Source organism: Vidua chalybeata, chromosome 5 (assembly GCF_026979565.1).
Source record: "Vidua chalybeata isolate OUT-0048 chromosome 5, bVidCha1 merged haplotype, whole genome shotgun sequence".
NCBI classification, from domain to species: Eukaryota; Metazoa; Chordata; class Aves; order Passeriformes; family Viduidae; genus Vidua; species Vidua chalybeata.
In genome coordinates this window covers 20,723,573-20,739,160 of record NC_071534.1, presented here as the reverse complement: position 1 = coordinate 20,739,160, position 15,588 = coordinate 20,723,573, and the positions used below count along the sequence as shown (strand labels likewise).

Below are 15,588 nucleotides of genomic sequence, written 5' to 3'. Positions count from 1 at the left end.
AGTCCATTTCAGATTTAAGCAACCTTTTCCACTGAGACTAGAAAGTATCTTCCTGCAGAGTATCAGCTTCAACAAACTGCCATTCACAGACAAAAAATGTGTTTAAGTAAAAAATTTCTGTGAGCTCAATCAGCCACATTAATGTCAATAGTACTCAAATACACACAGTTTTATAGCTGCATTGGCTTGTCTCTGCTTACCTGCAGCCTCTCTTGCCTAAGGAAGTTTCTGGATTTGTATCAGCTTTTCTCAGTTAACTTCTTCACGGGTAGAATAGTTCCTCTTAATCAAAAATGCTTCAAATAATCAATATAAGTTTTCTGTCCCTGTTTGAAACCTGTTCTGCATATGTCATGTGATGGCTGATGAACAACTCAACATGAGCCAAGAGTGTGCACTCTCAGCACAGAAAGCCAAAGGAATCCTGGAACGCATCAACAGGAATGTGGCTGGCAGGGCAAGGGAGAGGATACTCCCCCTCTACTCTGCTCTTGTGACCCCACACCTGGAGTGCTGTGTACAGTCCTTGTGTCCCCAGCACAGGAAGAACATGGAACTTTTGGAGCAAGTCCAGAAGGGGGCCATGAAGTTGATTAAAGGACTGGAGCACTTCTCCTACAAAGACAGGCTGTGGAAGTTGAGGCTGTTCAGCCTGGAGAAGAGAAGTTTGTGGGAAGACCTCATTCATTTTTCAAATCCCTCTCCTTTATTTTCCAATCTGGTTTGTTCCAGTCTGTGCCATTACTCAAATTTCTCTGCTAGCAGGGGCTACCTCAGTGTCCCACACCTCCAGCTGTTGACGTGTCTTTTTCCAATACTGCTTTGCCTGGACTAACATTTCTCTCTCTCTCTCTCTCCCCTTTCTTGATTTCAATTGATAACAGATTTGTTTTTCAATTGTTTTTTTTAAACTTTAGTTCTGGGTTTTTCCACTGTGAACCCAAGACAGCCTGCACTTTTCTAGCACTCAGTACAAATGTTACAAAACATAGGATTGGTAAGTAATGTAAAACTGCGATTCCATTCATGATCAACAGAAAGTCGAATTTCTTTTGAAGAGCCTGGGAGATACCGACTTCCTCAAAACCATTAACAGTCTCTCCCATGTGTTTTAAAATAATTCTTGAAGGAACATAATAGCTTCCCTTAATTTGTTTGTTGATTGACTTTTTTTTTTGACAGCACAAGGGCAATTCAACCTCTGGCTTGTTTGCTAATCCGTTTCTGCCAGCCATGGCTTTAATATATGAGATGTGAATCCCAGTTATTTTCTAACTGGAGACGTACTCAATGACTTTTATTCTATGCCGTCAACTGAAAATGGAAAATATTTGGGTTTCCAATTCCCCCATGAAAGAAAGAATGTAACAAAAATATGCCCAAAAACCCAGATGCTTTTGCAGCTTTTCCCTCATTCAAAAATTTCCAGTAACAATTTGGTAGTTGCTTTAACTTGTTAGTAGTAGTGTCTCATCCAAGTGAATACTTTTTGGTTATAGAATCAACATTTGCTTTTTACAAACATGTTCATGTAAATGTTGCCATTTGAGGGAAAATCCATGCCAGTAAATATGTTTCTGGAACAGTCACAGAAGGCAGACAAATGGAGTGGGAGCACAATTGAAGCTGATTTGTTTAAAGTAAACCAAATGATCATACACAAATATTTTGTGTGATATTTACTAAAACCTATGTTCTTGCCCATCAGATGACAACTATGTAATTTTTGCAAAGTAAAACAGACATATGAGAGCCTAACCTGTCCCTTCAAATGGTAGGAGTTAAGCAACACTGGGAGATGTACCAGGCTGAGTTTTTGTTTAAAGGGTAGTCTTAGAGGTTAGTCTTAAAATTCAGGTCTCACACATTTTTCACTCCATGTATACACTTAGCCAAAGTTTGACTGCATCCACAGAATCCTTCTTTGATGAAGAAAAAGTGACTGCAGAATCAATACTTTAATGACAGGTAGAGGGTATGAATAGCTCCCTGCTTTTGGTGGAAATATATCAGCTTTCTTAATTATTGGTCTGTCCAGCTATATTTCTTTCCTTGGCTGCTACAGGAATGCTGCTGTTGTAACACAGGATAATTTTACAGGTGCTATTAAGGAGCACCACATCTCTATCTTGTTTATTGGACAGCAAGGGGCAAGTGTGGAGGAGTCCAGCAGAAGTTAAAGTGGTTTAAGCTGTGTGAATTACATGCTGGCAGGACAGGTAGAAAGCCACATTACAGCAGCTCACACTGCTTTGGATTCACTCAGTTCAAGCTGTGAATGCAATCAAATATATACATTTTGCTGGCATTTTTATTAGTTATAGACTTCCATCTTTTCCACCCAAGCCAGTGAAACAGCTTGTGTAGCTTGCTGGGTGAAAAGCCTTTGCTTCTGAGTGGGGAAGTCCTGGAATTATACCCCAGATGTTTTATGCAGTGAAATGGCTGCAGCACAAAATAATGGCTATGGATAAATAAAGTTGGTATTAGAAATTTATGTTGCAAACATCTGGCAAGCTGTTTAAAAGAGAGATGACAGAGATGAGAGTGTCGTCACATCTTGCTCTGGATCAATCATGCCACTGTGCACCATTACATACCTAACATATAGCTTATAAGCCAGCTATGAACTGATGAGCCGCCCTGGGAATCACACATATTCCAAAAGGAGCAAACCACCAAGCGCGCGTCATGGTGCATACTGGTGAATGTGAGCAAACAAATTTGGGCCTGTTTGCAGAGCCATATGACCAGGTTCCTCTGCTACACAGCATCAAGTTTGGAATACAGCATCTCTCTCACATAGCCCCATTTCCTAGCTGGCCTGAGAAGCCAGCTCCAGGCAAGGAGCTCCAGGGATTAATGACACGCTGATATGCATGCGTGCAAGGAATTAAGGGAGGTGACAGTAAAGAGGAGATGCCTGTGACCAATGCAGTCACTTCTATGTCAAAAGGGGAAGTTTCTGATCATACAAGAGGCCCAAGCTGTTAACAGGGGTCTGCACAAAGCTGTTTGCAGCTTCATGTCTGCAGCATCACTGTGCAGTACCCAGAGGTGCAGCCTTGCTGGGAGCTCGGAGTTTGGAACGGCTCCTCTAGCTGCAAGTTTGACTGCCCTGACCAGGCTGATCCAGTGGGCAGCCTAAAGCCTGCTTTGTGTGTTTGTCTAACATGTATCACAGTAGGAGGTACTGCTTTATGAAATACACTTTCTTATGGCAACCCAGGGTTTTCCAGACCAGTGGCACTGGCTGACAGATGTTCACGTGGTCTCTGATTGCCTTTTACTGTGTTTCTCATCCTCCCATTTATCCAATAGACCATTGAACTATTGAGCAGCTCTGGCTGACACATTTTTGCAGCTCTGAGACCTACAGCACATGATCCTCAGAATATGGGGACTATGATCTCTTGTCACATTAAGGGAAAAAAAGGGGTAGTTTTTGTCTGAAAACAGCTGAATTGGTTGGTGTTGCTCTTAAGACTTTCTGCCTACTTGGCACTGCATGATGAGAGTTGTATCCTTGAGCTGTTGTGCAATTTTCCAAGTGAGGAGCCAAATAAATGAGATTCCAGAGGAATATTTTTTCTTTGTTCTTCCTGACAGGACATTATACCTCAGTGGAAGAGTCCAAATCTGGTAGCATCCATGCTGACCAAAGACAACTTCACTGCCCCTGCTCCAGGACTCTGAGGATGCGATATGATACGGTGATTTATCCAGCCTAACCCTTTGCCAACAGTAAGCAGTAAGTTCCTGTTTCATGCACAAAAGCCTGTAAGAGTTAGCTCACAAAGAGAAGTCCACCCATCCACAGGACAGAGGGGAGCCCCCTGTGGATTTGACTTCAGGGACTAGAAACAGTGTGCATGGGATTTCACCAGCTGGTGCAGAGAGGCACCAGATATGTTCCCATGGGTTCAGAGCCTTCAATTCGCACACAGTGAGCTCCCAAGGAGCTTGATTCCGCAGAGCACGCTTTCCTACATCTCTTACTCTCTGGCTACTCTCTCGTTACTATGACAAGATAAATGAAACACTGCTATCTCTTTTCTTGTGTGCACAAGCTAGGAAAAGCCATACAAGGTGTTTCCTTTGGCTTTCTTACAAGCATGTGGCCCAGGCGGGGCTTACAGATTGTATTGATTTGAGATCCAAGATGGGCTATTTTCAGTTTTGATTGGTACCCACTGAGGACTGCCAGGGTGAGGAGATGGGATAAGTCTCAAAGGTGTGATGCACAAGTATAGATTTTTAAGTATAAATCTTTAAAAGACAGAAGTATAAATTTTTAAAATCCCATATGTCTCTGGAACTTTGGGCATAGCTGTTCTTTGGTGATACACCACATTCATTCGGAGTTCTGCTGGGATGTGATATCCATGAAACCTGGCTGCAGCTGAGTAAAGCCCTGAGCAAACTGGCCTGGCCTCACAGCTGACCTGGCTTTGAACAGTAGCTTGGACTAGAGAATATGTGAGGTTCCTTCCCACCTGAATGCTCCAGTTATCCTATGATTCAAACTCAAATACCACGCACAAATGTCTGACCAACCTTTTCTTTATCGACATCCCTTGCAGTGTGTCTAGAGGGTGTATATAAACAAGCACAGCTGGAGGTGAAAGTCAGTGCCATGCCATTGCAAAGCCTGGAAATAGAGTGATTCAATACATACACAACATGGTAATGACCAGACTATAAGCATATATGGAGCAACTCTAAAATTTCATTCTACCGCAGGATGCAGCTGCTAAAATTTGTGTTATAACTAGAACTTACAAGGAGAAAAGGAATTGGATTGAAAAAGATATACAGAGAAAAACAGACTTTCTCAAATTGGCGACATGTTGATAGATTTATGTCAGTGCAACATATATTAAAGAAGCTTCCATGCTAGTCTAAACATAGGGAATGGATGAGTGCTCCAGCAGATCCACCCCACTGGCTGACTGTGATGTTCTTCAAAACTGGTTAAGTCTCTGAGAACTTTTTGGGATGGAAGCCCAGGCTTCCAGGCTAACCTAAGATTTATGATGCATTATTATTATTTTTATTATTATTGTTGTTGTTTCTATTATTATTTCCAATTTACCAGGGAAACTGAATCAGAAAAAAACAAATGAAATTGAATTCTAACTCAGGCCAGGGATGTTTTATTCAGCTTGGGTTGACCATGGCTCTCATCACATTTGAGAAGAGCAGGAAAACTGGAATCCGAGAATCGCAGTGAAGCAATCTCAACTGCCAAAAAACAATGCACTTCACTGCACGTTACTGCATTCTGATGGGAAGTAAAACAAACGGCTTGTAGTTTACATGAAAGTGCAGCAAGAATTCAAAATCTATTGACTTTTAAAACCACCAGTAAGCCCCAGTTCTTCACCTATCCAGCCTGGGGTATAAACTTCCCTCAGAGGCCTATTTCTGTGCATGCACTTACTGTAGAAGACAGAATTGGGATTATCAGTTTTGTCCCTTCTCCAGTGGGGCTTGTACAAGTTCATTCCATTATTGCACTGATGAGACTGGTGCAAGCAATGAGGTCATGACTGCAGTTACCTTGGACCTTCGAGGGTCTCTGGGGAATCATAGCCCTCTTCTCTAGGAATGCAGCTGCACTCTTTCAACCTGCATTTATCTTACAAAGCAGTGTGTCTCCATTTGAAGTTCTGCACAACAGGATTCTTCATAATGGACTTGACAAAACTGGGGCAGTGCACAGAAAATCTCCCTTCAAGGGAACAGGTTCAGGTGCACCGACACTGATTTTCACTCTTCAGCAGATGGAAGGCTATTTAGAGGTGGAACACTGAAGATGGCATTATTTGCCAAGAGTTGCATTCCAGAGTTTAAAGGAAAGGATCTGTCAAACAGAGAGGTCATGCTGGTAAGTAACTCCCAGACCACCCCAACTCCATTGCATCAGGAGGACTGAATGATCAGTGATGTTGAGCAGATGCTCCTCTAATGGGGGTAGAGGCCATCGGAAAGACTTTTTGTAGCTGTGGAATGTGTCCAAGGAGAGATACGAGGTGTGTATAAGGAAATAATCTAAGACAAAAGAAGAAAGTGTACAGCCATCCAAGCATCTGGAAAGAGGTAGCACTGGCTGACCTGACAGACTTATTTGTGTGTGCATGGTGAAGCCTGAGGATGAGCTGCTAGGGATGGCTGAGCACATTCTCTCCCTGAGGATTTCTGGATGGGATTCTCAGACTGGGATCTATCTCCCTGTGAATTCACTGAAACATACACCAGTTCCAGACTGTTGCCATGCTCAGTAGCTTGTGGGAGAGGAATAGTGTAAAGACAGTTCTTGCCATGCTGGACTTAAGAGGTTACTCTGAGAAGTGGGGGCATGTCAGGATCTTCACTCCTCTGCTGCAATGAGGAAAATGAACCAGGCAGATATAGAGTCCCAGGGATAGGGATGTATGAGATACAGAATAAAGCTAAGGTGCTAAGATGACCATATTTCAACCTCTGATGAATAGTAAAAGGAGAAGGATGATCAGACTTTTCCATTTTTTTGTCTTACCCTGCTATTGTACTCTCTAAGGCTGCTGAGGTATTCCTAACTCACTGTGTTAGAATCTGCTTGTTAACTCTCCATGGAGTTAACAAGAGGAGTGAGAGCACATTTGGGAAAAGGTAGAAAGAGAGAGAGTATGGAAAAGATCTTGGATGGAAAGCCAAGGACAAGCATGATGCTTTGGCTGGGGTGTATATTGAATAATACATCCGAGTTGCCCATAAACTCAAGATCCTGGCAGAGGGTGGATCTGAATGCTAACTCAGCATTTGTATGCCATGAAGAGAACACCATGGGGACTCAGTCCATTTTCCTCATTGAAATGATCAACTCAAGTGAATTAACTTGGTTTCCAACTCATCCAACCCTAATCATCCTCCTTTGAAGTTCTCCTTCCTCATTCATGCTGTAATTGTGCCCTATATAAAAAATCCAATGTGTCTCAAAGGCAGCTGGAGTACAAACTACAGAAGGGATGTGGAGGCCTTTTATCCAAGACAGACCTACACTGAAAATTAATCCTGGTTTTGGACACAGCAATAGCTCTCAGATTAAAGAGACAGAAGTAGGTAGCATGGCTGGACTGCTAACTATGCCTCTGCTTGCTGCCCTTGAAAGGGACTGATTCAGGGGACTTTGTTCACCCAGACTAAAATACTTGTTGAGTTGGAGGAAGGTAGAAAACCTTGTTCTGATGTTACATAAGCACATCATGTAACTTAAACTGTGGGATCAGTTTGACTCTGTAACTCTGAGCAAGCATAACGGTAGTGAAATAAAATTGTTACAAGAAGGGGTGAGAAGGGGTTTAGAGACTGACTTTTCTGTCATATCTCTTGGGAAGAAAATCTCAGTGAAAGGCACCAGTATTAATGAAAGCCAATTGGAACTTGATAGGAATTATTTTGCTATTTTGTCAGCGTTGGTTGGAACACAGGGATTTAGGAAGATTTCCTTTGTAGAAGCACATCTAGGAACACTGTGCTGTCTCCTCTGAGCTGTGAGATGCACAAGCCTTTGGGAATTTGTATTTCTCTCAGAATCTGGTTTGTATGCAGCTTTTCAGATTTTCATGGAAGACCAACAAACCCACATTACTGGCATCTGTTAACTGAATGAGAGCACACAAGCCCAGACCCAAATCTTACCTACATGCCATGAAGGAACTAGAAAGATAGAAGTGAAATTCAGGTTGCCTGGAATGGCTGCACCTCTTCTAAAAATAAGGTAAACAAATACCTTATCACATTGGGGTAAACTGCTAACTCCCAAAGAATGGGCTTTGAGAAAGTCCTTCTCAGGTTATTAAACAGGTCCTATCAAGGAATTGGCAAATGAGAAAGTAGCCTTTGTTTTCCACAGTCATGATGGGTCTAGGGACTGGAGTGGTAAGGGGCCACGGTTAGTGGGGACCAGCACAACATATAGGGGTCCCAGAGAATGGAGCATGCTACAGTTGAGTCATTTCCTAACTGCATTTGCTGGTATTGCACTTGGCTCTGACCAGAGCATTTAATTGCTTTTTATTGGAAGCACACAAACATTCTCTCCCATTTGAAAGGAAGGAGAGGGAAGAGCTCAGCTGCAGCGAAGAATAGAGAAATCAGAGAGTGAGTGAGGGAGCTGCGAAGAAAAGAGCAGGTATACTGCATGTCCGATGAGGTCCATCTGTTCCTCATTAACCAGATGTCTCCCACCCACCTCCTGAAGTGCCATTGACTGCGTATTGTCAGGACAAGAAGGGGATAACAATGCCACCATGGTGCAGACATTCATACACCAACAGGAGTCCTGCCATGCAGCCATCCCTCCCTCTACTACCCTTCCAGATTGGATGCCAAGTCCCTCTTTTTCATAATCAGCTTTTAAACAGTTACATCCTCATAAAGCTTTTGCATTATAATTGCTATTTGTTTCATCCCACTCTGAAAATGGCAAGCTTTTTCAGCCACTTTACCAGAATCAAACCTTACTTCCTGTGTGTCATGACTTCCTGCAGCATTTAAAAGAGAAAGAAGTGAATACTTGCTCTAAAAAATGGTTTCTACTTGCCAAACTTCATCATTTGAAGAGTCAGAGAGTCCTTGGATTCACACCTGTATCCAAAGTACAGCAGTAGATTTATGGAGAATTCAACCTACTAAAGATCATTTAGAAATGCAGGAAGTATAAATTACTTTCTCTATGTTGTTAGCCAAGGATCATTTATAATAAGAGCCCATCGAATCATCCTTACTCCAAGGGTGATCTGTGCAGTGGTCCATGTGTGGGCATGTCAGATCACACAGGAAAACTCTGTCTTATTCTCTAGGCTGTATTCACAGCCTATTCATGGCAAGTGTTCCTTTACCTCCATATCCCTGATGAAAGCAAAGCACTCTGTCCTCAACCCTCTAAATCATTCCACAGCACAGCTCATAAATTGTAGTGTGCAAATGGAGCATCTGCTGAGCTGCAGCCACAGATAATGTGATGCTTCCACCTATTTCCCTTTGTAAAAGCATGCAGGCTATGCTCTGCACTGGGCCCCTGACTCACGTAACAGCTAGAAAATAGCCTGTGTCTTAATCTTGTCATTTTGCTCTGAGCTCCTGCACGCTGAACTTGAATGCCTGGAGGAGATCTGGGTGGGCATGTGTCCTCCAAAAGCAGCAGCTCTGAGCACTTGCCAGATGAGCAGCTGAAGGCCTCAAGAGCTTGTTGAGATAAATATCTGTGCCTCTCTCAGAGTCATTGTACTTAGTGAGCCTGCAATGCTGCTAGAATAGCACTAGGTTTAAATGCCTGTTGAACAGCTGGTGCTGAGCCTCATGTTGATGTGAGACCTCTGCATGAGCTGCGCACTCTCCTTGATGTCACGGTGTTATTACATTGCTGTCACTTTGAGAGTAACTCCAGTGTGGATTCCTGCTCACTGTGAGGCAGAAGAGTCCTTCATACATCGACAGCAGTTGGTCCTTGAACCCTGGTGGGTGATGACTGAGACTGCACGCAGGGGTGGTGGGATTGCTGAGCCCTGTGCATGTTGCTAAAAGCTGAACAAAGCCAGGTAAAGATGGAAAGGAATAAAGAAAGATGTGGTCGAGCAACAAAACAGGAAACTTCATTAAGAGACAAGAGAGAATGGATGGCAGAGAGAAGAGTGAATGTTTTTTTAAAGAGAAAAGGCTCATTTGGTGAGGGGAATAACCATGAGAAGAAAAGACAAATTATGAGCTGGCATCGAAAGCAAGAGATCTCACATTGAGTTAAAAGGAGAGGGAGCTGTTGGGAGGGACATTGTGTTTCTTGTTTTTTCATGATCTGTTTTTCCGGAGAGGTGATGGGTTCAGACATTATACGCAAATTTCATCTTTATCACAGATGTGTTACCTCTGGCAGTGACTCTAAGTGAAAGGGTAAGCTCATGCCTCATGATAGGTTTCTGTGAAAGGCTGTATTTAAGCTACCTGGGGGAGTTGTGTGAGCCTGCAGGGAGAGGCAACTGCAGTAGGAGGTCAAGTTCTCAAGAAGGAATGGTCAATAGAGCTCTGTGCCCCTCAAACATCCCTGGAGATGCCCAGTCAGGTGTAGTACTTTTGTCTCTCTTTACGCTCCAAAGGCTAAAAGCATGCTGGAAACTCAGCAGCTGGATTCTGCGGCAGCAATCTGATTAGTGTCCAACAAATGGCTCCTAGCCAGGTTTGTGACAACCTGATCAATCAAATTCAGAAAATCCCTTTTTAACTTCACAGCTGATGTTGGGAAAGATCTGGGAACATGTTTGGGAATTGAAGGCACCTGCTGAACATGAATGAGAAAGAAAAAAAACCAGACCGGCGGATGGAGAAAGAAATGTATGGAGGTTCATATGATGATTCCATGTGCTGGTGTTTGGAAGAAAGCAAGCCACCTTAGATGCCAAATAGTGTCCTTGCCTGCATCACATGGCAAACACGAGACTGTGCTGTGATGGCAACTTAATGTGGATACATTTTCATGTCTTGCTTTTGCAATAGGAAAACACACCTGAAAGTTTCTCCAGGTGACTTACAACTGATATAGAAAGCCTAAGGAGAAAGCTGGGATCCAACAAGACATGGGAAAACATACCCAGAATGTCTGTTGTTGCTATTAAACACCATCTGTCATGGACCTATGCAGGAATTGAGTATTGGGTTCTTCCATCACAAAGGCTAAATGAAATAATCTGCGTCTTAGCCTCACATGCATCATTGCTGAACATAAGAATTAGTAGTTCATGCTCACTTTTGGTAGCCGTGGATTGGACCCAATATGTCAACTCCATGCCTTATTTTCCTGACACTGCCCAAGACTTAAACAGCATGGATTTTATTTTTCTTTTTCTCCCTTGCTGTTTTCTTCTCACTCAAAGCATTGTAGAAATGGTTTGTTTTTTTAATAAAATCTTTTTGTGTGCCAAGTAAGCCTGCAACTGCAGCAAGAACAATACCCCAATGTTTTCTCTCCCCTTTGGTTCTAACAACCTCTGAGTATCAATCGAGCATTGCTTTGCAGAGAAAAAAAATGATAATAATGAATGACATAAAATATCTCTGCTGAGGAAAATATGAGCTTAATTTCAGTTTCAGAGGGAATTACTTTTTTCCTGGCTCACTCACTGACTCTAATAGAAGACCAGAAAGATCTGATGTGACTCCAGCAGAGACCTCCTATGTTCAAAGGATCTGGGAGCTTGCAAGAAGTATTGTAGAGTTTGAATTGGCTCTAATATGTTACTGATTGCTATCTGTGATGTTTCCCTGGAGCTTTAGAGAACATCTGTGTACTTCACACTTGAAAACAGTCAATATCCTTCCATGGTGTGATAGGCAGTGGGGCCAGGTAAACAGCACTTTGGAAGGAAGGCGGAGTGATCTGATAGGGACTTATGGCTTGGTGAAAAGTGAGTTCAGCTCTGCTGCAGTCTTTGTGCATACTTGGCTAACCACTTAACCTTCCCATGTCTGAAATTTTCCACAAATAGAATGGTCATGGGAGCATTTTCTTGTGCTCCAGAGACGCTGGGTGATGGAAAGCATCAGTGGGTGAAAAACCATGCACTACCAGAATGGCTTCTATTGCTTTGAGCAGAGGACAGCAATCGCATGCATAGAAAGGACAAGTTGAAACCTCACTCAGCAGCACTGGTTTTGCTGCTGAAAACTGGGACCTTGCCTTCAGTAATTTATCTGTTAGCCTTTGTTTACCTGACCAGTGATGGCACTAGTGGGTTTGGAATGTCATCTTGATTGGCACCAGTAAAACTTTCATACCATGATCTGCCACTCTCTGTTCTAGAGGGGCCATGTGTGTCATGGAAAATAAATTTACTTTGAGGGGTTTAAAAATGTTATTGAGACCATTCTTACATTCATTTTCTGCAAAAGTAAGCATCAGTTACTACTCGACTAACCACACAGACCTCACAGGAGGCCATAATGGTCCTTTAAAAATCATAAAATAGTCTTTCTATGCATAAAAATGTCAACATTTTAAACTCATGCCATTCAAAGTAACTCTGGAGGGAAGCTGTGGATTTCCAGCTTTCTCAGTGATGTCTGAAGCAGGATGGTTTTTGTGGGAGTTAAAGGTGGTTTTGCGCTGCATTTGTATTTTTCTGATCACCAGACCAGAAGAGATTGGCTTAGTCTCTGATACAAGCTGGAGTACCTCAAGGCTGTTGTAACATACACCTGACCAAATCCTAACTGAAAACAAGAGACCACTGTAGCAGGGGATTCCTGGAATGTGATGTCTTGTACTTTTCATCCTTTGGCCACATCCCCTCACTGAGGGAAAGCTTATGCATTTCTTGGCTATGTGGGAGTTCCCAATAATAGGAATTTAAACCACCAATGTGCAACAATGTTAGCAAAGGGCAAAATCTGACTCCATGCAGTCAGGCAGCAACAGAATTAACTGAAATAGCATGATGCTTTCTGTCTGAAAAAAAGGAAACCATTGCCTCAAGACTAGATCTTATTCATTTTGGACCTTGGGCAGGTGTTGTTTTGGAAGGCAAAATCACAAATGTCACAGTGTCTGCTTAAACTAATAAATGAGGAAAATGCACATTTTCCAGGGAAGAGATACTTCAGCCATGAGAAGTAGCTTTAACACAATAGAAGGCTACATAGCACACCCTTCTCATCATTCCCCTGATGCACTCCAACTGGGCTCCCAATGAGTTCAAGAGATGGTATCTGAAGAACCGAGGATGACCTCGAAAAAACCTCTGTGACACAGCAATACCTGATAGAACTAGTGCAAAATCCCCATGATAACCTAGCATGACCCACAAGACTGACCCTGTGACAACGTCTGATTTATGGCAAATGACATGGGTTTAATCACTCACTGGAGAATGCTGAATGACGCAGCACAGCGTTGCTCACTGTGGCTCTACTGAACTGGCACGCTCCAATTGGCTTTGGGAACACACCCATTGGGTGATTCATACAATTAAAGAGCTGCCAATCCTCCCAACACTAATGAAATGCATCTCTATTTTACTGGTAGCACTTTCTAGCAACCCATTTAGGCTTTTCTGCTGCTCTCATCACCCTAAGGTATGAGCACATCACAATTGATAGACAGATGGTTTACAGTTGAGGTTAAAAGTAAAACCTGGTTCCAAATAGGATGGAATTGAATAATTCATGAGTTTTTAAGCAGAGTACAAATATACAGTCAGATCATTAATTGCTATACTGACTTAGCATGGGTTGGATGAGGTACCCCCACCTTGGGAGGGGGACACATTAACATTAATCTAGGAATGCTAAGAACTGTGTGTTCTAAGTAAACCAGCGTTACAAAATTGTTGTAGTGTATAAACTATATCTCAAATGCGGTTTGAGATTTCCTGCAGACCGTGAGAAAGACACTGTGGTTCTTCTCCACTGGAAGGAAAAGTAAAGATAGCTTCAAGGTGCACAGCAAGCTGCCTAGTAAGATCACTGATGTATGAGCATACATCAACAGGTGCATAGGGGTCAGTCCTCAAATTCATTCCAGTTAATTCAGCCCATTTAATAGCACAAAACAACAAATAATTTTGCTAACATTCCATCCAAAGACATTCCATATATAGGGGAAGTCCTGGATGACATTAATAAAGGGACATATGGACTCTGCTTAAGACTCTTTTCTCTTCCTCTGTCATTCTGGACCAAGTATGACCCAGACATGCTGGAAGATTTAATCTATCTAGGACAGCCAGTAGGGTCTGTCATAAACTAAACTAGTTCAATAGTATTCTCTCAAACCTTACAACAGACCTAAATTTCCTATTAGAGCCTCAGTTTCCCTTACTTCCTTTGGTTTAACACCCATGAGGATCCAGCTCACTTCCTTCCCTTCATGGAAATGAAATCTTCCCTTGCCATAGGGTCTATGCTGATTCCCCACTCATTTTTTGCTGCTGTACAATTAAAAAACCATATTCTCCCTCATTCACTCTCCCCATCCTCCTAATCTAATGCCCTGGTGTTATCCTGATAACAGCATGGAGAGATGTGAACTGATCTGCCTTCCATCTTGTCATCTTCTCTCACATATCCGACCCAGTTCCCAGGGTCTGATTTTGTACAACTATGAACATTTAGTCTTGAAAATTGATCACTGGCCCAGAGGCTAGATGTTTGTTACCCAGAAAAAAAAGAGATGACATTACAGTTATTTTAGGTCTTGAAAAGGGCAGGAAGTCCTACTACATTAGCAGTGAAAGGATCAAGAGTGGCTCAAGAGGGTCTTGGCAGGTTCAAAAAGTCACAACATTTGAAAGCATAGTCCACATTTGATCACCTATCAACAATTTATCAATAGCGCAGTGATTAAAAACAAAGCTCTTTCACTTCATTAAACACATTCAGTGCCGTTTGCTCTACATTCCAAATGGCGGAACTGATGTTCCACTGCAGCCTATTTTTAGTCTTTCTGATTAGTTCATTATTTAGGAAAAGCTACTGACTGTGTATCTGTTGAAGAGATCTAATTCTTCATGTGGATCCCAAGGAAGAGAAGAGCTTCATATAGGTCTTAAGAATTTATTTGAATGTGGGTTTGACCACTGTCCCTGCTGTGGTGCAGCTCAGTGAAGTGATGAGCATGGAGCTTTCCTCTCCTTGAGTATTTTCCTTCATTTTTGTTACAGGAAGAAGCCCTGTAATACATTATTCTTTTTTTTTTCTTTTTTTCCCTCAGAAAACGAAGATGTAGATTGACAAAACTAGCAGTCTCAGTGAGAATTAAACAAGATACTCAAAATAAGTGATCTCTTGGGTGTCTGAGTAAATCACCACCTCCAGATCAGATTTTATTTATTTTGAGGACAAACTATTTCTTTGCTGGTAAATCCTGCAGTTTTGTCATGAATCCAATGAATTTTTCTCTGGTAAGTGATAACCCTAGAGACAGAAGTGGCCGTGTATCCCCAGGGCAGACACCACATGGGCAAAAGCATTCCAGCATTGCCTCTTCAGCAAGCTTCAGCCCTCATGTGAAAGGACAGGATCTGCAGGTCACATGGAGATTAGTCTCTGTGTCCTTCAGCCCTGCCTGCTAAAACTGCAAAGGAGAAATCCAGCTGTGATGGCATCTTCTGGCTCATGATTTCTGAAGCACTTGCACACATGTCTGGGCCAAGCTCCATTTCAGAACCCCAAATAACACAATGCACCTCCCATAGGAAGAGAATGAGATAAGATCATTCATTTCTTTCAGACCACCTGTGGTTACCAAGCACGGAGGAAAACCTCTCCAGTCACTTAGGCATGACTCTTTGGGGATACCGGAATTCGATTTGGACTGAGAACTGAGAGAGGCTCTTAGTACAAGCCCCCATGGCACAGTGGAATGTGACCTTGCAGGGTTTTGGAATCTGCACACCTGAATAAGCATCCTGACAGCTCTCAGATGCACAGCTAATTTGCCTGTGAAGGGCACCATGCTTGAGTAGCCATTAGAACTTGAAATAGCTAAGCTAGCTTGCTTAGAGTTATTTGGGAATCTCCTCCTGGCACTGCCTGGTGCTGGACAGACGGGGCCTG

General features: G+C 42.6%; 1 protein-coding gene and 1 long non-coding RNA gene across 4 annotated transcripts in view; one reads left to right on the top strand and one right to left on the bottom strand.

The window, feature by feature from the left end:
* Nucleotides 1-15,588, bottom strand: part of CACNG2 (calcium voltage-gated channel auxiliary subunit gamma 2) — a 53,624-nt gene that overhangs the window by 22,558 nt on the left and 15,478 nt on the right. The window lies entirely within an intron of this gene.
* On the top strand, nucleotides 597-8,358 carry LOC128788023 (uncharacterized). Its single transcript, XR_008430932.1, has 5 exons — nucleotides 597-997; nucleotides 3,610-3,751; nucleotides 5,784-5,890; nucleotides 7,594-7,762; nucleotides 8,097-8,358. It is a non-coding gene; the product is annotated as an uncharacterized LOC128788023 (long non-coding RNA).